The sequence below is a fragment of the Urocitellus parryii genome, assembly GCF_045843805.1.
Source record: "Urocitellus parryii isolate mUroPar1 chromosome 13 unlocalized genomic scaffold, mUroPar1.hap1 SUPER_13_unloc_3, whole genome shotgun sequence".
Taxonomy (NCBI): domain Eukaryota; kingdom Metazoa; phylum Chordata; class Mammalia; order Rodentia; family Sciuridae; genus Urocitellus; species Urocitellus parryii.
In genome coordinates, this window is record NW_027551771.1 from 476,921 (window position 1) to 501,064 (window position 24,144).

The following is a 24,144-nucleotide window of genomic DNA, read 5'->3' on the forward strand; positions in this document are numbered from 1 at the left end:
TCTATCTCTCCCTCCCTCCTATATATCCCTCACATCCTAGGGAATACAGCTATTTATGAAATAAGAAATTTTCATTATTTTGTGACTTTCTTTTATTTTCCCTCGGACTGTGGATGGAACCCGGAGGCCCCCTTACTCCTGAGCTACATCACCAGCCCTTTTATTTTGAGGCAGGGTCTTGCTCAGTTGCCCAGGCTGGCCTCCAACCTGCCATCCTTTTGCCTCAGCCTCCCAAGTAGCTGGGATCTGGGAGGCCACCACGCCAGACTTTACCTGTTCTTTAAAAATCCTGTTTTCAGTGGAATCCTCACAGAAGCACCCCCCACCCTCCCCCAGCTTAAATCGGTGAACATCAACTCAGAAAACCCACAAGCACCCTTTCCCCTCCTGGAATGCTGATTCTTAGCTATAATTTTCTATTAATACTGTTAAATGGGAACAAATAATTTTTAAAATTTAAAAAGTTTTTTTTTTTTTTTTTTTTTTTTCAAAAGCGACAGTAATGCCGCAGACGAGTTCCTTCAGCCCCTTTACCTCGATGAACCCAGAGTCTCTTCTGTCCGCCTTCACCAAAGGCTCTCCCTCCTCGCTGGGTTCGGAACGACCTAGGGTAGAAAAGGGGAGGCTGCCAAGGGCTTCGCAGGCCCTCTCCACCGCGCACAGCCACAGTTCCCAGCCCGCGGGGAGGGGCAGGGGGCCACGCACCTGCTCCACCTGCGCGCCAGGGAGCCAGCTCCCGCGCTCCATCGCCAGTCCGCGAGCCCGCCGCGCAGCGGGCCCCGGCGGCCACGTGGCCGCGGACGGTGACCCGGGCAGGGCCGCCGGGGCGCAGCGCCTTCAGCCGGGCGGCGCGGCCGAAGCGCACGGCCGAGAGGCGCCAGTGAAGCCGCGCGCCGCCGCCGGCCGCGTGTCGGGGTCCGCACCTGGGGGCTCTGCGGGGACAAAGCGACACAGCGTTAAAACGCAGGGGCACTGGGCTCGGTAGGTGACCCCGCCGGCACAGCCGCCACTGGCTCCGACCTGCGCCCCCTGCGCCCCCTGCGCCCCCTGCGCCCCCTGCGCCCCCTGCGCCCCCTGCGCCCCCTGCGCCCCCTGCGCCCCCTGCGCCCCCTGCGCCCCCTGCGCCCCCTGCGCCCGAGCAGGCGGCTGATGGCCATTTCCAGGGCAGAGGGCCTCCGTGGACAGCTGCGACGGACAGCGACTCTGTGGGGGCTTCAAGGCCACGATCTGAACTCCGTTTTTAAAAACTTATCATTAAAACACATTTGTCAGGGAGGCCACAGCTGGGGGAGGAATTATAGTAAACTGACTCTTGGAGACGACAGAGCTCTGGAAGTTCATTTTTACTCCTTCTATTCAACTGTTATCTTTCATGATGTATATTGGATTCATGGCTTTTATGTCCTCTTAACAAACTGTACCTTTTATCCTCAGGTAATGCCCTCCCCCACCTTTGAGCTCATTCACTTGTTCTAACCTCATGCGCATCTTGTCTGCTGGCAACGCTGCACTTCTGAAATTCATTAGCTGGGACTTCTTAGTGGTTTCGTTATTGTAAGAGCGTTTAACTAGATATTTATTGACCTGAATATGACAGAATTGAGGCTATTCACATTTAGAGTAACAACTTCTTTTATCTGATTTGATTCATTTTATCTTACACTGTGTTTTTAAAAAATTTGTTGATTTAGTGGTGTATTATTATTATTATTATTATTATTATTCAGAGATTGAAGCCAGGATTAACCACTGGGCCACATCCCCAGTCCTTTTTCTTTCTTTATTTTTTATTTAGGGACAGGGTCTCATTAAGTTGCTTATGGCCTCCCTAAGTCACTGAGGCTGCCTCAGCCTCCTGAGCCACTGGGGTTACATAGTTTCCTTCTTCTTTCTCCTTTTCTCTTTCCTGAGTTTGAAAGTTCCACGTTCCTAGCACCCACAATCAGAATCATTCTCTTGCACCATTACGTGAAAACAGATACTCTTTTCCCCAATACATTCATCCGTCTCTTCGCTCACTTGCAGTCAGTAAGATGAGCCCTTGGGCATGGGCCCTTACTAGTGGTCAGGCCCCCTTTCCGGGTCCCTCCCCGTGTTACCCACAGGCCAGAGAGTGAGCCTTGGACAGTGCTGTTTCCTCTTAGTTTTCCCTCTTTAACCCTCTTTGGTTTTACTCATGCTTATCTCCTCACTAGAACTACCATTTCCTTTACATTTATGTATTCTTTCTTCTATTTCAAGAACCTTTGTATAATTATATATATTTTTTTCTAAGAAAGAACTTTGACACCACTGAGATTCTACCCTTAATCAAACTTTAATCAGGCTTCTCTGAGCCATCTGCTCCACTAGCCCCATCTTTTTTGTTTCTGAGTTGTGGAATTTAGCCAGAACCCTCCACTCTCCTTGATGTCCTTGACAGTCCTCCAGGTGATTGATTAGGCCAGCAGGTCTTCATCCAGAATCCCAATAGGTCAATTTAGTAAGAATTCTCCTAACCTCTTGGTAATTTTCCACCCACCAACGAACACCCCCACCTGGCTGGCTGTCAGTCTACACTTTTCCTTGCATTTTAAGCTGAGCCCAATCTCTTCACTGCAAAACCCCAGTCCAGGGTTCCTTCAGTCCTGAAGAAAGTCTGTCATTTTGTCATGTGTAAAAATATTTCTCTCTTTGACACAATATAATACAAAAAGGTTTTATAATAAATCATAGTATTTTGGACAAGAATCATATAGTTTTAGGGGACCTTTATTTCTGATGAATGGTGAATATTAACATTATATAATCATTTAATTTGAAGGTGATGGAACAGAATAGAGCTCTTCTAATTCCTCAATAAATTACTTAAATCAATAATGATCACCAGATATACTTTTTAAAAAAATATCTGAAAGGAAGTAATCACTTTGCCTACTCTGAGTCTACCAGGCAATCACTCATTCAACAACCCAGGAAGAAACCCAAGGGTGAAACACTCCTGGCTTTTAACAAAACACTGTTTCTCAGTAGAACACATTTTAAGTAGAACTCAACACTTAGGCAGTGACCTGAATTCTATTTTCCTATTGCCTTGACAAGTTGACATTGTCAAAACCCTTTATTTCTGCACCTGTTAGCTAATTAGCTCTAATCAAGAATGTCTGTGGGGTCACTCTGCCCCCTCTCTCTATGGTACTCTACCTGGATTCCTTCCAATTCTCTCTTCTTTTCCATCAAAGCCTGTTCTTGAATAAATTCACTTTTTCATAAATACCTGATTATCATTTCTGTTAGTACTCTACGAAGTATATGCATTTTAGCAGAAAGAAAGACTTGGTACAAAAGAAATGGTTCTTTAATTATGGAATTTGAAATATTAGCACCTGAGGAGGTAGAAAAAAAATATTTGATGTAGGGCTGGCTTCCCAGGCCAGTGTCATGCCAATTAGACAGGTGTCTGCTTTCACAACAGGGTGTCATTTGTTTGAATGAAAAAAAAAATTGACTACATAAGCAAGCAAATGGACAGTGTTTTACATTGTGCAATATGGTAGACACTAGCCACATGCAGCTGTTGCAATTCAAATCAATTAGATTTAAATAAAATAAAAAATTTAGTCCCTCAGTTACACTAGCCACATTTCACTTGTTAAAAAACTAGGTGTGTCTAGGAATGACTGTGTAGGTCAGCATAGTTATAGGATAGGTTCACCATCACAGAAAGCCCTATTTGCTAGCCTTGGTCTGGAAGGCTCATAATTTCAAAGACCTCAAAACATCCATGATCCTCACTGACTCCCAGTTAATGTTAAGTTGGAAAATCAAGAGATTTCTTTCTTTTCTTTTTTTTTAAGAGAGGAGAGAGGAGAGAGGAGAGAGGGAGAGAGAGGGAGAGAGAGGGAGAGAGAGGGAGAGAGAGAGAGAGAGAGAGAGAGAGAGAGAGAGAGAGAGAGAGAGAATTTTAATATTTATTTTTCAGTTCTTGGCAGACATAACATCTTTGTTTGTATGTGGTGCTGAGGATCAAACCTGGGCCGCACACATGCCAGGCAAGCGTGCTACTACTTGAGCCACATCCCTAGCCCCAAAAGATTTCTATGGATTCTAAATTATTTCTAAGTTTTCCTCATTTAACAGATGATATGAAAAGGAGTTGACTTACACAATTAATCTTGGGTCTTCCTTGATAAACAATGTAAAATCTTATATCTTTTTTATTTTTTCAGTTTTTTTTTTGTGTTTTCACTCTATAATATTGAGAAAAGTAAGTTGCTCTGGGTTCAAGTGTTTCTCTATGTTTTTGCCTGATAAACAAAGAAATGTAAGACTTGACAGCACTTTATCCAGACCGCTTCTCAAATTTGTTTGGCACAAGCAATTTTGAGGGATAAGGATACCTTTCCCTATGGGATAAGGAATAAGCTTGTTTAGTGCTTGCTACAAAATCTGTAGATTCCCTAAGCTATGTGTTCCTCAGTTACAATGCACACCCAGCCAATCTGCAGCATTGACCTGAATGCTTATCCCAGCTCCATAAGACTTAATACATAGGGGAAACCGTACCAATGGCTAATGTGCATGAAACTTGCTATATAAATAACAGAGCCCTTTATTTCTAACCCAGGGATCTTATGTCATCTGCCAGCATCCACAAATCAATTGTAGGTTTCTTTAGTAGCTTGTGAATCAGGTAAAGAAAATCTCAGACCCAAAATACAATAACCCTTCTAAATGAGGCAAATATCATAGTATAAAAATAATATAAAGCCATAGCTCCACTGAGCTTTAAATGTTATGTGTTATGTGACATCTCCTTATAGAACTCAGAACATAATTTCCAGGATAGTTAATTACCAAAATCATTTGGCATTCTCATATCTGTGTAATTGTGATAATACGTGAGTATTTACACTGCTTTGCTTAGGGGATGGGGATGTAGTTCAGCGATAGAACACTTGTCTAGCATACTCAAGGCCCTAAGTTCAATCCCCCAGTACTTCAGGGAAATTAATTAATTAAATGAAAATAAAATGTAAAAACTTATAGGCTACTGCTTTATTTTCTGAGAGAAGATAAAAAGACATGCTCAGCTTCTACATTTCTTATTTTGTTTTAGTACATTTCTTTTTTTTAAGTTTGTGGTTAAAACACACACACACACCCACACACACAGCCAAATCAAAAGAATAATAATCCTAATTATTTGGATAAAGAATCTAACAAAAGTGACAGGTCACTTCTCCTGGATTTTAGTGTTTTAAGTGTTAACATTCTTTAAGACACTTCTCTGATAAAATTAAAACTACATAGAAAATTTGACTTCAAGAGCTTACATTGAGGTGGGTGTATACTGAATTGATGTTGAGATAATTAACTTGAACGGTCTTCATTAAGCAAGACTATTCAGAAATGGGAAGATAAGAGCCAGGTGTGGTGTGGTGGCCCAGGCCTATCATCCCAGCAGTTCGGGAGACTGGGGCAGAAGGATCGCAAGTTCAAAGGCAGTTTCCACAACTTAGTGAGGTCTAAGAGCAACTCAGCAAGACCTGTCTCTAAAATAAAATATTAAAAATGGGGCTGGGGAGGTGGCTCAGTGGTTAAGCACTCCTGGGTTCAATCCTTGGCACACACACACACACACACACACACACACCAAAAAAAAAAAAAAAAACAAACAAACAACGAATTGGGAAGCTAAAAACAGCATGTTAACTTTAATGAATTCTGGGATATTTCTTGTGAAGTATGGTAAATAATAACAAGCATTATTTTATTATAATTGCTCACACACTAGCCTCTGTTACTTATTAATATGTGAGTATAGTATAGGATAAGTGCAGTGACTCTCTTATTCATAAGCTGCCTTGACATTTAATTATAATTAAGTGTACATAATCAATTTTCACCAAATATTTTTCAGTGAGTGGATAAGGGAATGATTCACAGGGGCTAAGAGAATTAATAATGACGACTTACCACTGAATACTTTGAACAACTTTCTTTGGAAAATTTCCTCAATATGACAGTCTATCTTATTGTAAGTTAAGAGAATAAATATACTTCACATGGATCTCCAAGTTTGAATATAAAATTATATTGGCATAATTATTAAATGGTTGAACAGCAGCAAAAGACAACAAAACCCATCCCAAAGACAGCTGTCCAAATCATGAAGTGCTGCTTTAGTCTTTGATTATTATTTCACATTTGCCAGGCATCGGCAGAATGAATATTCATCACTTTCTGAAGTCAGTGGCTTCAGACTCCATGCTTCATTGCTCAATACAAACTTGCATTTTTAAACCCTAAGTTATATGACTTTGAATAACATTTGAATTAACATCTTAACTCCCTGCACCTACTTATTTGGAGGGAAGCAGGAATTTATGCAATTAATATTGTTTCCTAATTTGTGATTCTCTTTAGAGTCTATATCATTAAAATAGTTCATTTTCAGAGCTGATTGACATATTTCTTTCCAGAAAGATTCCTTTCCTCAGTAACTATGATGTTAATTTGAAGTTAAGCTGTGCCTTTCAAATACATCCTTCCTGGGGTATCATTCTCAACTTCACCTTTCCCCCTGGCACGCCTCATGGCTTTGGTTTAGTGTCATCAAAGACAGAAGCATAGGCCAAGCAGGACTTGGGAACCGAGTTCAAGGTGCCACCATCTGCTGAAGGAAATCAACCCTTCTTTCCTCTGCTTCAGCTCATGGGTAGTTTTATCATTGAGTGGAGGTACCTGAGTTGAGGCTGATACTCCATGTCGGCTTTAGTGACAGTTCACTTTTCAATAAGTGTTAGAAAAACACAGTGACTCCTGCCTGAATGCCCAGGGGGAAGGTAAGCATGGGGTGTTTTTCAGGGGAAGCCTTTCCTCATCCACCAGGCAGCACTTACTCATGGTTCTATGTGCACTCAGACAAAAGTGCCACTTGTGCCTTGATTGTCACTCACTGGGAAATTATTATTAACATAAGACAAGGAGCTTCTTTCAGCATAACGAGTGCTTCCAGAGTGTGTGACATGACACTTACGATCTGATGATTTGGGGAGAAAGATCTTTCTGCCACTTACCTAAAACCTTTCCCAACGTGAGGGATTTGATGGCATTGAATTCTGTCCCTGAGGACAGGATGACTTGTCTCTGCGCACTCTGGTTAACCTATTAAACGCCCCGTGGGAAGCGAATATCAAAAGGAGATACAGTTTTAATGATAAGGAAGCAGAGGAGGCCAGAAAAAAGTGATAAAAATAAGTCACTTGTAAGTGCTCAACAACTCTTAAATAATTCACCTTAAAACAACGTTTAGGAGGGGAAATCGATTTTATGAACAACCTCTAACTGCCACAAGCCGCCTGCCCTCCCAGCCCCCCACTCTCTTTGCTGCTTTACTTTTCTTTATGATGTATCTGCAGTTGGCAGAATACACAAGAGGACGGAAATCAATTATTTTAAATGTAAAAGCTTATTCTCTGGAGGAGACTTGACATAGCCAAAATAATTGTAGTTTTATGTGCAGACTTAAAATATATTTTCTTTTGAATGTCAGTAACAACTGCCTGACTCTCTTCTGACTCAGGTCTATTTTCTTATTTACTCCCATTTCAATGAATATCTTGCATGCTCTCATCTTGTGTTTAAACTGCTGGCCTATCTGTTCTTTTGATATCACCTACTGAAATATTAATTAACAAATTCTACCTGTCGTCACCATGATAAACTAGACATTTCCCTGCTGAATCAAGTAAAAACAAGTAAGGACATCTTGACATTTTTAAAAGGACTTAAGAGTAATAATAACATTGACAGGATCATTGCTTAACAAACAAAACAAACTAAATACCCCTCTAAACCCTGGCTATATTTGGTTTTCTGCCTTGATCTATGGAGAACACTTGCTCATTTGTTACTATTTATCATTAAACTTTTGCATTAGATTATCCATTCTCTGACAAACTCCTCATGATAGTTACTGGGACCTTCAAGTTTGCTGCATTACCTCTACAGAGACCACGGCTTCCTCCCTGTCAATCTTCAGCTGGTGAAGTTGCCCATCCGCCATGTTTTTAAAATCAAAATTAAAAGCATCTGGATCTCAATGTCTGTCTAGCTTGTACCTGACCTGCAAACTTCCTAAAGAGGAAAATAAATGACATTTTAAATTACAATTGTATTTTACAAATATTTCAATGCAGATTCTAGAGCACTTATATTATTACTTATTTCATGCACCTTTGACTGTATTTAGCATTGACTTGAATGCACTCAACACTTGCCTCTTCTATACTAGAGGTGGCTTAAGTGCCAACCTGAGTCCAACTGTACTGTTTCTAAGTCAAGACCCTGTGCATTGATAATCACTGGTCTTCTAAATCTTTCCAAAATGAAGAAGTTTAAATTATACATATGGAAACTCAGAACTTAAATCTAAATCACAACTATATTTATCTTAGAAATTGATAAAACTGCAACACTGTATCAATATTCAGTTCCTATTATTATAACTTCTTTAATAGAACCTATTTTGATGTGTTACTGATGTGTGCATAATTAAGTTTTTATTTTGCAACCAGAGTTTTCTTATGAAGTCTTCTACCATAACCAAAGAATAGGGAAGAGAAAAGGTTTTATTAGAAGATGAGGTTTGTGTAGTTTTCAAACATACTTAGCTTTCCTACACAGATATACCCTCAGGGCTCATAACTCTTAACAACTTACATGAAGATTCTGATTCTATAGGATTGTCTAGAAATCAGATTTTTGTCCTAATTCACTAAATGTAAAGCATGACTTCACTGTCCAACTGTGAAAGTCCTGTAATGCCCCAGCTGCCTCTGGTGGATAGATTGTCCCCTCACTGTTCTTAGGTGGATGTCATCTAACTTGCTTGTCAACCATGGATGAGATAAAGAACCATTGTATTTATCATCTGCTTAAGGAAATTGGCTTTTATATAGCTCCATGATATCATCCATATTAATGTTCTTCTACTTACTTAGAATGAGCAGGAAATAAATACCTGGCAAATATCCAAATATCTTATTTCAAACAGTCTTAGATCATCTTGGAGTATTAAAGCATCCTAGCAAAGTGTAATTTCATATCAAATCTGTGAAATTGTCATTCTTGGAATGGGAAAAAGCATCTTAATTTAACCTTTAAATACTACTTTTTATGATAAGCATTATGGAGAGTACTGAAAAACCAAAGTGCATCTTAGAAGTGCATGCGATTTTCTTTATTTGTAGTTTAAGTGCTGAAAAGACCCATATCATTACAGTCCTATTTTTCTAATTCAGTGTTTTCTCTCTTTTTTCTTCACACAAAAGATATTCACCATTGTTGGGCAGGATAATGGAAAGGTATTCCTCATAGAAAGAGCTCACATAAAGCAGTAAGCTGGGAGTCCGAGTGGTTCCGAAGCTCAGGGTGACCGTCTCTTGGGATAGTGTGACATCCCTGTGTAATGAAGAAGCAAGGGAGCTGGTGTTGTCACCTAAGGGGTGATGATCTTGAAAATCATAGGTCACTGAGGAGCCAGTTTCAAAATATGCAGAAATCTCTAGAATGAAAAGCACATTTTTGTCATGTTAACAGAATGCAAATACAAGTCTTGTTGAAAGAATGTCTCAATGTTTTATTTTATTTTGTTTACTCATATAAAGTAACAATAGCACAATCTCTTTTCTGTGTTTCTGGGTTCCCCATCTGTGGAGTCAGTCAACCTCGGACTAAAAAAATTTGAAAATAAATTAATTGTGTCTGTATTGAACATGTACAGACTTTGTTCTAGACATTATTCCCTAAACAATACAGTATGACAACTATTTAGATAGCTTTTCATTTAAAAAATGTATTCAAAAAAGAATTTAATCCTTTTATCCTGGGAGATAAAATGGCAAAATGTTTTTTTTTTCATGTTTTAACTTTAAATTTTTAAAAAAATAAAATTTGAAGAACAAAGTAACAAATCCCAACATGTAGCCCAGAATGACATTTGCTGGAGATTTCACTTAATTCTCCAAATTATCTTTAACTAAGACTTACAAATGATTAGTTCTTCTGTATAAATATATAATTTAAAGGCAGCTGCTTTGAGGTCCCAATTTTGAGGGGTGGGGTCGGGGTTCAGTTTTGGATTCCATTTTTTTCTAAGAGGTTAATTTTTACATATCTTTATTAAAATCTAAGCCTTATACCATAAAATAGACCCAGTTAAAATGTAAAATTGCCTATCTTCAGATATTCATGGACATGTGCATCCATCACTACCGTCAGTGTTAGTGCCTCTTCATCAATCCTCTCCATCCTCATCCCACCCCCACAAAAAATTAATATTCAGGTGGAATTCATTCTGTTTCTCCTCAATATCCTAACTGAGGCAATCACAAATCTATTTTCTATATTTTTAGACATTCCTATTTTGGAGATTTCATATCAATGGAATCATACACTGTGTGATCTTTACTGCCTACCTTCTCTCACTTGGCACATTTTCAAGGGTTGGTCATATTATAGCATTTACAAGCACGTCATTCCTTTTTCACTGATGAATAATATTTCATTGTACCACACTTTGTTGATCAGTTCATCAGGTGATAGACACTTAGTCCGTTTCCACCTTGAGCTATTTTGAATAATACTTCCCTCAATATTCAAACTTTTGTGAGAATATACATTTTCATTTAATACATACCTAAGAGAGGAATAGCTTAATCTTATCATAACTCCATCCTTAATATTTTGAGAAACTGCCATTTTTTCAAAACAACTGCATCATTTTACACTCTCAATAGCAATTTATGAGAGTTTGGATATTCCCACATCCTCACTAAAATGCATTATTGCCTTTCTTTAAAACTATAGCTGTTTTTGAACTATGGCTGGCAAAAAAGAATATTTCAAAAGCATGAGTTGCTGAGAGCCATAGCCAAGTAGGAATGATGCATGGCATTTTTGGTTGAAAGGTGACCCCAGCATGCCATTGAGATGATAATGATCATGTTAAGATGTGCATTCAATTGGAGATTAGACCCTTGCTGTCGCCTAGGCCTGCTACTTTGGAGCTCCCCGAGAGAGCTCCCATTGGTTGGGGAAGTGCGGTAGGAGGGAATTCCGGAGGAGGGATTTCCTGTTGGTGTGGTGTGTCCTGGGAGAAGGCCGCGTGTGTGGCATTCGCGGGAGGTTTGGAAATAAAGCTTGTTCCTGCTTGAGTGGCTCGTGATTTGTGCCCAGCCAGACTGTGGCAATGAGTAGAGCAGACTTTGAATATTTCCACCAGAGGAAAAATTATAATATCTGAGGTGACTGACATTCCAATGAATCTGGTTTATCATTACATATTATATATATGTATGGAAGTGCCACGCTGTATCCCATACACACCTCCAATTGTAATGTGCCTCTGTGCGTGTGTGTGTATGTGTGTGTGTGTGTGTAATTACAGCCATCCTAGATGTGAAGTCATATCTCTTTGTGGCTTTGATTGGCATTTCTCTAACAGCTAATGTTGTCAAGCATCATCTCACGGGTTAATTGGCCATCTGTATATATTTTCTGAAGAAATATTCACAAATTCTGCCCATTGTTTGATTAGGTTATTTGTCCTTTGGATTAAGTTATTGGAGTTTTTATATAATTTGGATACCAGACCTTATAAGATAAACAACTTGCAAACATTTTCTTTTCTTCCATGATTTGGATTATATATATGACTATATCATGTGCAAATACACTTTCTGATTGAGCCATGTGAATCAGAGATGTTTTTAATTTTGAAGTCCCGGTCCTTTCTTTCTCCCACGTTTTAGGAATCCTACTGTTTAATCTTTCACATCAAGGTGTACGACACACTCAAGGTACATTCTCTGTATTGTGAGACTGAGGTCCATTCTCACTTTTCTGCTGTGTATGTGAATACCCAGTTGTCCCAGGGACCCTCCTTTCCCCACTGAACTTCCTTAGCACTCTGAAATCCACTGACCACAGACATGAACGTATAACTCTGAACTCTGATCTATATGGCTAGTCTCAGGCCAGCTAACTCGCTGTTTTGCTTATAATACCTCTACAGTAAGATTTGACATCAGAAAGTCTGGATGCACTAAATCTGTGCTTTCTCAATTTTCGGGGGGAGCTATTTTGAGTCCCTTTCATTTCCATATGAATTTTACCATTGACTTGTCAATTTCTAGAAAGGATCTGGCTGTGATTTTGATAGAAATTGTATCAAAAGGTAAAAGTAACACTTCCTATATTTGCACATGACTTAGTCTTTTTTTTTTAACATAGAAAATCCTGAGGGACTTGCTGAAAATAAATCTGTAGATCAATTTAGGGAACATTAAGCCTTATTTATTTTAATTGTTATAATCCATGATTGAAGTATCTCTCTGATTATTTGTCTTTCTTTCAGATTTATGCTTTTACAGCGTACATCTTCCATTTCTTACTGCTACATATCTTGCTTTTTTGATACTATTATAAGTGAAATTGTTTTTTATTGATTTTATTTTCAGATGGTTCATAGCCTGTACACAGAAATGCAGTTGATTTTATATATTGATCTTTTATCCTGAAGCTTTTATCAACTTTTTTTGGTAATAGTAGAATAGCTGTTAGTAACAGAAAACAGGATTTTCTATGTAAAAATGACTATATCATGTGCAAATATAGGAAGTGTTTCTTGTTCCCTCCAAATCTGGAAGTATTTTACTTCACTATTGGCCTAGCTGGAACCTCTAGAACAACATGGAAGAGAAGTTGTGAGAGTACTCATATTTCTTTCTTGTTCCTGACCTTATGGAAAAACATTCCCTCTTTCATAACTGAAATGATTGTGGCTGTGGAGTTTTCACCAGGCCACTGGTTAGGCTCAGAGAACTCGTCTGTTACTAATTTCTTCATTTTTTAAAATCATGGAAGTGTGTGGGATGTTGTCAAATTACTTTTCTGCAGAAATTAGATGATTATGTATTCTTGTTCCTTATTCCAAAATGTTATATTGTATTATATTTATTGATTTTCAGCTATTAAAACAACTTTTTTGGATAATTGCTATTTTATCTTGGTGAATGATCAATTTTATGCAATTGGCTTTAGTTTGGCAGTGTTTTCTTGAGGATTTTTGCATCTACATATTTAAGTGAAATTTAAGTATGTAGTTTTCTTTTGAAATCTTTGGTTTTGGTATCAGGAAAATATTGACCTTACACAATGAGTTGGGAAACACACACACACACACACACACACACACACACACACTCTCTCTCTCTCTCTCTCTCTCTGTCTCTCTCTGTCTCTCTCTGTCTCTCTCTGTCTCTCTCTGTCTCTCTCTCTCTCTCTCTGTCTCTCTCTCTCTCTGCCTCTCTCTCTCATTTGGCAAAAATTCGAATAACAAATAGTACTTTTTATTTAAAAATTTCATAGAAATTACCAGTGAAACCATACAGACCCGGGTTTTATCTTATGTGATTGTTTTAAAATAACTAATTTTCTTCATCACTATAAGCCTATTCAGATTTTCTCTATTCTTGAGTAAATTCGGTAGTGTGTGTTTTTCTAATAATTTGTTTCATCCAAGTAAACTGATTTTTTCACATATGTAGTTGTTCATAATATTCCCTAACAATCCAGGTTACTTCTGTTACTCAGTAGTAATGTCTCTCTTGCCCCTGTCCACTCTAGTGACATTATAACTTAAATTCTAATAATTTAAATTCTCTCTCTTGTTTTCTCTGTCAGTTTTACTGGGTTTGTTAATTTTGTTAATCTTTTCAAAGAACTAACTTTTGGTTTTGTTCATTTTCTGTTGTTTTTATAATACCTACTTTATGAAATTCACTATAATGTTAATTTTCCTTCTCATTAAATTAGATTTAGTTTTCTCTTCTTTGTCCAGTATCTTCAGATGGAAGGTTAGGTTATTGATTTAAGACTTCTCTTCTTTTTAAAATACAGACAGTTAGAGCTATGAATTTCCTTCTAGACATGGCTTTAGCTGCATCAAATAGGTATTGTTTTTATTCATCTCTTTTTTAATTTCCCTTATGTTTTTCTTCTTTGTCAAACTAGAAGTGTAAAAATTTCTACCTATTTATAATATTCCATGATTTGTTTTTGCTATTGATTTTTAATTTCATTCCATTGTGTTTAGAAGGATATTTTGTATGATTTCAATTAAAATTTAAGTTTACCAAGGCTTGTTTTACAGGTAGCATGTTGTCTATACTGGACAATGTTCCATGAGTGCTTAAGAATAATGTATTCTGCTATTATTGAGTGGAGGATCATTTGATTTGGGTTTTATTTTCCCCCAAGTTTTCTATTTTCCTGATTATCTTTGGCCCAATTAGTCTACCCATTATTTAAAGTAGAACTTTGAACCCTCCAACTGTTATTCCTCATTTGTCTATTTCTTTTTTCAATTCTGTCAGGTATTCTTTATGTATTGTGGTATGATATTATTAACTGAACATATACTTATAATTTTTTATCTCTTTAAACATTATAAAAGGTTCTTATCGTTATAAAAGTTCTTTTATCTCTAGTAGCACCTTTTTCTGTAAAGTGTATTTTTTTCTGATATTAGTATATCTCCTCTGGTTTTCTATCGTCCTTCCTTCCATAGGATATCTTTCTCTATGCTTTTATTTTTAACCTATCTTTCAATCTAAACTTTAGAAAGCATATCAATAGACCTTTTTTGTTATTGTTACCCATTCTGATAATAATCTGCCTTGTGGTGTATTGTTTATACCAAGAACATTTAATGTTGTTATTGATAGTTAGATTTATATATCTCATTTTATTTTTGATTTTTGTGTTTCATTTCATTTCTGTTTTCATTCCACTCTCATTCTGCTTTCTTTTATATTAGCAAATATTTTGTATTATATCATTTTAATTCCATTCTTATTTCACTATAATTTTGTGGCAAAATATATACATAATTTGCCATTTTAACCCATTTAAAATGTAATTTTTTATGGTTATTACTTAAATCCATGAAATTGAACAATCACCACCAACCTCTACTTTCAAAAATTTTCCTACTCCTGGAGGAGAGGAAAAGGGGAAATACTGAGGGATGATACTGGACAAATTATATTGCTATATTGTATGAATGTACAAATATGTAACAAGAAACCCCACCATTATGTACAAGTATAATGCACCGATAAAACGTATGGGAAAAAAATGTTCCTCATCCCAAGGAGAAACATGTACTCATGAAATAGTAAGTCTGCATTCCTTTCCTTCTCCTACCCTTGTAACCTCTGATTTACTTCTTGTCTATGAATCTGCCTGTTATCAATATTTAGTAAAACTGGGATCTTACATTTGTCAACTTTATGGTTTATTTCACTTAGTACAATGTGATCCATGTTGGATCATGTAATAAAACTTCATGCATTTGTACATTTTTTATTGTAACTGTACAGAAATAGAGTCAAATTTTGCATGTTGATTTTATATTCTGCAATTTTGCTAAGTTCATTTATTGTTTCTAACAGTTTTTCCTTCCTGGATTCTTTAGAGTTTTCTATAATTAAAGCAACATGATCCAAGAATAGAGACAGTTTTTTTCTTTTGAATTTGGATGACCTTTTTCCTTTTCTTGCTTAATTGCTCTGGCTAGAACACCCTGTACTATGAAAAGTATTAGCATATCTGTCATGCTCCTTATCTCAAAAAAGAAACTTTAATCTTGGAGTAGGATGGTGGCTGTAGGTTTCTCAACATGTGGCCTTTATTATATTGAGAAAGTTTTACTCTATTCCTAGTTTATTAAATATTTTATTATCAAGAAAGATTTTCTTTTTTTTCAATGTTTCTTTAACATCAATTGAGATGACCACGTCTTTTTCCTCTTTCATTCTGTTAATCTTGCATAACACATATTGAAATGCTGAACCACTCTTGAAATCCTACACTGTATATCCCAATAGGTTTTGATGTATAATCCTTTTATTGTGCTTCACCATAATTTTCAATTTTCTTTTCTTCAGTGATTGTTCTAGGGCTCACAATGTATATCTTGTAAAAATTTGCTTTATATTTACACTAACTTAATTCAAGTGTGATATATAAATGGTACTTCCGTATAGTTCTATTACTTCTACCTGTTTTGAGCTACTGTTATACTAAACCCAATATTCCATTGCTTTAATTAGAAACTCTGTGCTCATATAATTAGGATTTTATAAATTTGGTGTCTTTTAAAGCACCTGAGAAAAGAAAAAAGTATGTATTCACATTAACTCTTTGTGTTCCTGAAATCCATGTTACCATCTAGTCTCACTTCCTTCTTCCCTTACAGCTTTCCTCCCACCTGTCTCCTCTGTGCTGTTACTTTCAAATACACATCTCCAGAGCCAACAACACACACACACACACACACACACACACACACACACACACACACATATTCATTCTCATTATAGTTTTATATAATTTGTTTTTTATATCAGTTAAAAAAAAAGTAAGGATAAGAAATATACCACTATACTCTTTTTTATAGCTACCTAAAAACTTATGCTGGTGTGTGTAAGTGCACCCAAGTGCACAGGTATAGACTGTCTTACTACCTAGGGTTACGTTCTTTCAGCAGGAAGAACACCCTTTGCTATTTAAGACAGGCCTGCCAGCGGTGAGTTCTCCCCTCCCCCACCTTTTCTTTGCAATTTTCTCTTAAATCTGTGAATACCATCATTTTGCTGTCATTTTTTTTTTGCAAGATCATTTTGCTGGGTATAACTTTCTTGAATGACAATTGTTTTATTTGACATTTTTGAGTGTGTTATTTCCCTGATTTGTGGCTTCCAGTGTTTCTGATGAAACATCAGCTGTTCATCTTGGTGTTTGCTTTTACACCAAGGAAAAATGAGCCTTCTTTCTCTATCGTTTTCTAACAAATTTCTTTTTTGACTTCAGCTTTCAACATTTTTTGCTAAGGTGTGACTGGGTATGGATTTTCTTGTGTTTATCCTACCTGGATTTCATAAATGTGTGTGTGTGTGTGTGTGTGTGTGTGTGTGTATTAATGGTTTTCAAAAATTAGGGGATATTTTCAACTATTATTTGAAAAGTAATTTTTTTTTTCTGATACTTTCCTTCTGACATTCAATTACATATATGTTGGTGTGCTTAATGATGTCTGACGCCTGTCTGATGATCTGTTCGGTTTTTATTTATTCTGTTGTTTAAGATACATAATTTCTATTGACCCACCTTGAAGTTTGCTGACTCTTCTGCTTTTCCAATCTATTGTTGAGTCTCTCTATGAATTTTTCATTTCCATTATTGTACATTATAATGCCAGAATTTCTATTTATTTCTTTTTTAGAAATATTTGTTTCATCTACTGTAATTCTATATTTGATGAGAACTGTCATATTTTCTCTCACTCAAGCATGGTGTCTTTGTCTACTTGGGCTGCTGTAACAAAACACTAGAATCAAGGTGGCTCAAATCATTATTCTTTTCTCACTCTTCTGGAGGTTTTAAGGTTATCATCAATATCATCAATGTGCCAGAGATGTGGTATGTGCTGCGAGCCCTCTCTGTGGTTGGCCTCTCCATCTCTTCCTATTATAAGGATGTATATATTAGCAGAGGGATCTCCATCCTCACAACCTCATGACCTAAAGCTGGGCCCAGTCTCCACATATCATAATGTTGGTGATGAGGGCTTCGGCATATGAATTGAACATTCCTATGTTCATTCACTCCATAACATATAGTTACTTTTATTTCATTGCACATATTTCTAATAGCATCTGTTTGGTGCTATTGATGACAAGTCAGTATTTAATGTTTAAACATGCATTTCCCCTCCTAGTTAATATATTTGTTTTCTATTTAAGGTAATTTAAAACTTATCCTTACATCACATCAAGTCATTGCAATGAACAACAATGATGCTTGGATGATCTTAAAATCAGAACAACCCAAAGGCAGAGTTTGGAAGATCATTTGGAGCCTTGAACAGAAGACAGGAGTAACACAGAGATTTTCCAAAGAAGGAATCCGGTGAGGATGGATATTCAATTGCACAGTCTCAGGTTTTCAAAATTGGTACCCTCCTAAATTCAGTAGAGGGATGGGGGTCTGAAATGACTCTATTTCTAATAATGGCAAATCTTACCCTGGCTTCACGGTGTCAGATGCCAGAGGTGTCCCTCAGAGGCTGTAGCCCCCCCCCCACTTTCTCTAAAGTCCCATCCCTGGCCTCACTCACCGTGGGAGCAGAAGGGGCCCTCATAGGCGGAGGCCGAGCAGTCGCAAGCCACCCCTCTGAGCCGTTCTCGACATCTCCCCCCATGGCGACACAAGTGTCTGTGGCTCCTGCAGTGTCCCGCACACCCTGGCTCCACTCCTGGTGTCTGTGGCTCTTTCCTCCAGGTCCAGGGCCATCCTGTTCAGCTGCAGGGATGGAATGCACCCCAGGAAGCCCCTTTGCCTGCTGGCCGTCCCACCTACAAGGGAAACACTGCAAATAGAAATGTGCTCCTTGGTCTTTTATCTGGGATTTTGTGTCCACGTCAAAGTCAGGCCTTAGGGAGAGTGGCAAAAATTGCAAATTGTTGAACATACCGTGAGTATATAAAATTTTAAAAATATAAACTTGTATCAGATATCATGAAACCTCAAAAGACATCGGATAAAACTTCCTTAAACAACGTTTAGATGAGATTGGCAAATACTCGTTCTAAAACCATTTCTTTAATTTCACCAAATATAGATCACATCAACCCTATTTTGCTTATGTTTATCAACAGTGATGTAGATTAGAATGGTTCTGGATGGACTTCCAAAACATTTACAAGAATAAAAATAGATGTAGTTAAATTTTGTATGTGGATGATTGCCCCCTACTCCATCCACTCCTTTCTGAGGACCCAGTGGTAAGTCTTTACTGAATAATGTGCACATGCACATTGGATCACATCAACCTTCAACACAAAAGAATCTGCTCAGAGAGGTTGGCAACACTTATGTCAGGATAGACACCGTTTCAAAGGTCATAATAACATATTATTAAGAGAGGATTCCAGGAATTACCTGTAAAATGTGGCCTCCACCCAGATACTCTGATTAAGTGGACCTTCAGTGGGGATCCCAATTCTGAATCTTTTCTTTTTCTTTTTCTATTTAAAGGTAATTTAAAACTTACCCAGGGGATCTTTACCTCTGAGCTACATCCCTAGACCTTTTATTTTATTTTATATTTTGAGACAAGCTGGGTCTCACTAAGTTTCTAAGAGTCTTCCTAAGTTGCTGGTCTTGAACTTGTGATCCTCCTGCCCTGGCCTCCAGAGTCACTGGGATTATGGGTGTGCATCACCACACCTGACCCAAATCTGAATTTTTAACCAGCTTCATGGGTGACTGATGATTTCTCCACCACTGTTTTATAAAACTTGCCTTAATAGGAACGTTTATTCTAGGCAAATATTTATGTTGATTTTGTTCCTAGGATTTCCCTTAAATAATCCTCAAAATTGTAAGTAAGAAAATAAAGTTCTTAACTTGACTCCTGCTAAGTTTGTATCTGGAAAATACCCCAAGGGCCCATGTGGCAAAGGCTTGGTCCTCAGCTTGCCACCTGGAGCTCCTTGGGAGATTTTAAGTCCTTAGGGGTGTGCCCTTAAAAAGGATTGTAGGACCCTCAACTCTTCCTCTTTCACTTTTGCTTCCTGACCATGAACTGAACATTTAGCTCTGCCCCCAGCTCACCACCCCCACCAGAGGCCCAAAAACAATGGGTCCACCTGGTCATGAGTCAAAACCTCAAAAACTAGGGGTCAAAATAACCCTTTTTTTCTTATAAGTTGCTTAATTTGGGTATCTGTTCCAGTAACGAAAAGCTGACTCATGTAGTTATGTCAGGTAGTTTTGTGGTTTCAAGTCCTTCAAAGAAGATTCATCTTGCCCTAATGTAAAAACCACCCATGTTGGAAGTTATATTTTATGGAGTCATAGTACATAAACTCCTGCATGTGTGAAAGTCTCACACACACACACACACACACACGGAGATTTACACACATTAGCCTTCAGCGGTATAGTGCTTAGTACCTGGAAGCTGTTTGAATCTTCCTGTAAAGTAGGCTGTGAGATAATTTCTGATTTAGTCCAATTTCTAATTGGAGCCGTGTCCTTATTTGCTTCATCGTGCATAAGAAATAAACAAGTGAGTATGACTACCTCAGTGTGCTTGTTTTTTACATTAGAATGGAATTGTTTGGAAAGGAATATGGCAAAGTAAATTTTTGCCCTTGGGGAAAATAAACAATGATAAAACCATCTATGGGCAAGCCAAAGGAAAGATGTCCATCACCCAGGGCTGACCTCTCTGTACAAACGCACTGCAGGATTAAAGGAGCAAACCTGTGGTCTGTTTTGAAGCAGACAGTGGATGACTTTTGTCCATGGATAAGATAAACTTTCTACTGGAAGTGAAAAGGGAAGAAGTGGGTACAGGTGGCTCATGGTCACACAGGTGGTGTTGATCAGACCTAGTGGTCACAAATGCCAACCATCTGTAAGGAGAGCTGTTCAAGCCTGGGCGTCAGAGACCTCGGGGCTGGATTCCTTTCACTGGTTGTTACTTGACCTCTTTCAGATGCGATGATCTCACCTGGAAACAGGTGATGATAAAACCTACAAAACGAGTTACCTAATAAGAAGCCCAGCACGCTCCGGAACCTACAATGTTATCAATAAATAGCGCCAACGGTTAGCTGCTGCTTGCATTTGCCACTAAAAGTACTCCCTCTGCGGTCCCACCAAGTTCAGCGGTGGCCATGGGACTCACCAATGAAGAGCTGGCTGTCGAGCTGCAGGCACACGTGCCCGTCTGCAGGGGCTGGCTGCGTCCTCCTGGGGAGCTGGTCCACCTGCAGGGAGGCTCCCTTGACATTCCTCTCTGCCCTCACGTGGTGCCACCGATTGTCATTAAAGGGAGTGGGTGACCGCACCGTGACCTCACAAGGTCCATTCCCCACATCAAAGGAAAAGGTCACTTCTGTGGGAGCTAAAAATATCATATATGAATATAGCCCAAGTTCATTCCCAGGGGAGTATAGAGTTGAGTCAGGGAATCATGGCGTGCTCTTTACAAAAGGGGACAAAGGTGTCCATGCAGACATGTGACTCGAGTTGGGGAAGGGGGGCAGGAGAAATTTGTATCCTGGAGGATAAAAACAAAACCACACTGATTTTAACATATTCACTTTGAGTTTAATACTTAACGCACTCAGTTCTAGTCAGTAGATATGTACCCCTAGAGAGAATAAGAAACAGGATTTGTTTTTTATCTATAAGCAGTTTTACTCAAAAGTGTTTCAAAGTCTCCTCTAATTTTAAAACAAAAGATGCAAATTTTTACAGTCATAAATTAAGCTCTGAGTACATGAAAAAAATATATTTGATCAAATATTTTAGGAAACAATTTTGTGAGTTTGGTTTAAAGTTCTGACTCTAGTTGGCAATGGTCCAGGGAAGGCGAAACAGTTTTATGGATTATTGTATACTTTAGCTTCATAGTTTGACCCTTAAAATTATTGACTAAAATTATAGAACTTTTGTGGTTAAAAAATAAATATGATTATAAGGTAAGAATGACACTATTTAAATTTTTGTTTAGTCAGTTTTCAATGCCAAGTAATGGGCATCCTGTGACTTGTCCTGGGGGGGGGGTCACTCACTCTGCAGCTCTATCCTGATGAAGTCCGTGATGCCGAGGTTCTCCATAAACACACCAGAGAAAACCGTGGTCTTAAAAAAGAACTGCACATCGGCAGTGAGTTCTCCATGGAAAGTGGGGAAATGAAGGTATGAGGTCTCGGTGTTGAAGGAAGCCGAATTCCAAAATGACTCTGTTTATGCCAAAAAAAGGAAAAAAAGAAAAACTCATGAATCATTTTTACTGCAATTTCTAGAAGCCTTCCCTGCCTCACTGCGTGTTCTCATTCATGCCGTATCATCAGCGATTATTTTAAGGGTTAGAATTCTGTGTTGAGAAAAGACGGAGGGTAAGCAAAGCAAAAGTGTGACTGATTGTCACACCAACAACGTGGGCAAGAGATGAGGGAGAAGGTGCCCAGGGAGATGGAAAGACAGGGGTAGGTTGCAGGATCATTTTCAAGTTCAAGTCAACAGAATTCACTGCTAAATTGGATGCAAGTGGAAGAGAGTCTGAGATGACACCAAGGGTTTGGGGAATAATTTTGAAGAAGCAAGTTTGACAGGGATACATTACATTTGAAATCTCTATTCAGCACCAGATGGATTTTTGGAGGCAGCAGTTGGTCTATGACTCAGGAAGCCAGATCATAGAATCTTGCTTTCCATATTTTTTGCAAACTAACAATCAACAAATACAACCCATCATCCTAGTAATGCCCTTCATAGCAAAAACAAAAATCAGAACAAAACAAAAAACTACTTTTTTTTCCTTCTGGTCCAGAATTTAATCCAGGACCACACTTTATATTTATTTCTCAAGCCCCTCTAGTGCCCTTCATTCTAGACTTTTCTTGTCTTTCATGAATACAACTGCTACGGTTTAGATATGAGTCAACCCCACAAATCTCATGGATGAGACAATGGAAGAATTTTCAGAGGTGAAATGATTGGGTTATGAGAGACTTTAGCTAATCAGTGGATTAATCCATCCATATGGATTAACTGGGTAATCATAAGCTGGTTGGGTGTGTCTCAAAGAGGTAGATCACTAGGGGCGTGGCTTTGAGGTTGATATTTTGTCCCCAGGAAGCAGGGCCTTCTCTCTACTTTCTGATCCCCATTTCCTGACCTTTTTTCCTTCTCCACGCCTTTCTACCACATTGTTCCACTTCATCTCAGACCCAGAGCAATGAAGTGAGCTGTCTGTGGACTGAGACCTCTGAAATGAGCCACAATAAGCTTTTCCTCCTTTACGTTGTTCTTGTCAGGTCTTTTGATCACAATGATGCAAAGCTGACTAAAATAATAACCTCTTATTTTTTTCATACTTTTGGAGCATTTTTCAGTCGATTTGTAAAGTGTTTCTCAATTTGGATATATCAGACACTTGTCATTAGATTAGTCTTGTGCATTTTGTCAAAAACAGCATAGAAAAATGAAAGGAGTAAAGAAAGAGCCTTCAGAATGGGAGAAAATCTGCCAGTTACTCTTCTGTGAGGAGATTACTAGCTAGGATACATAAAGATCTCAAAAAACACCCAAAACATAACCCACTCAATAAATGGATAAAAAAATCTAAATAGACATTTCTCAAAAGAAGAAATACAAATGGCCAACAAATGTATGAGAAAAAAATGCTCAACATCCTTAGCAATCAGAGAAATTCAAACCAAAACTACATTGAAACTTTATCTCACCACAGTTAGAATGACACTCATCAAGAATACAAATAATGATAGCTGCTGGTGAGAACATGTAGGAAAAAGGTATATTCATATCATTGGTAGGTCTGCAAATCAGTATGACCAATTTGGAAAGAAGTATGGAAATTCTTCAAAAGATAGGAATGGAACTATCATATGACCCAGCTAACCTACTCATTGATATTTATCCCAAAGAACTAAAATCAGCACACTGTAGTTACACATGCATACCATGTTTAGAGCAGCACAATTCACAAGAGTCAAGCTATGAATCAGCCTGGGTGCCCATCAATAGACAAACGGATAAAGAAAATATTATATATATATATGAATATATGTATATATTCACAATGGGGTTCTACTCAGCCATAAAAAAGAATGAAATTATGTCATTTGATGGCAAGTGAATGAAATGGAGAACATCATGCAAAGTGAAATAATCCAGGCTCAGAAAGTCAGAGGTCAAATGTTTTCTCTCAAATACAGAAATTAGAGATAAAAAGGGAATAAAATTGGGGATCTTATTAAAATAGAAGGGAGACAAGAAGAGAATATGCAGGGGAAAAGGGGAAAATTGGAGATGATGTTGGTCAAATTATGCTATGTATGTGTATGAATATATTGCAATTAATTCCATTCACATATAATTACAACTCATGATTAAAAAACAATAAATAAGCACAAAGACCAATGAAGTAGAGGTAGGGGATCAAGGGGAGGGAGGAGGGGAGGTAAAGGAGAAGCACTAGGGATTGAAATG

At 38.0% G+C, this 24,144-nt stretch overlaps 1 pseudogene; it reads right to left on the reverse strand.

Annotated features, from left to right (window-relative positions):
• LOC144251427 (contactin-associated protein-like 3) overlaps positions 1-24,144 on the reverse strand; it is a 191,908-nt pseudogene that overhangs the window by 45,900 nt on the left and 121,864 nt on the right.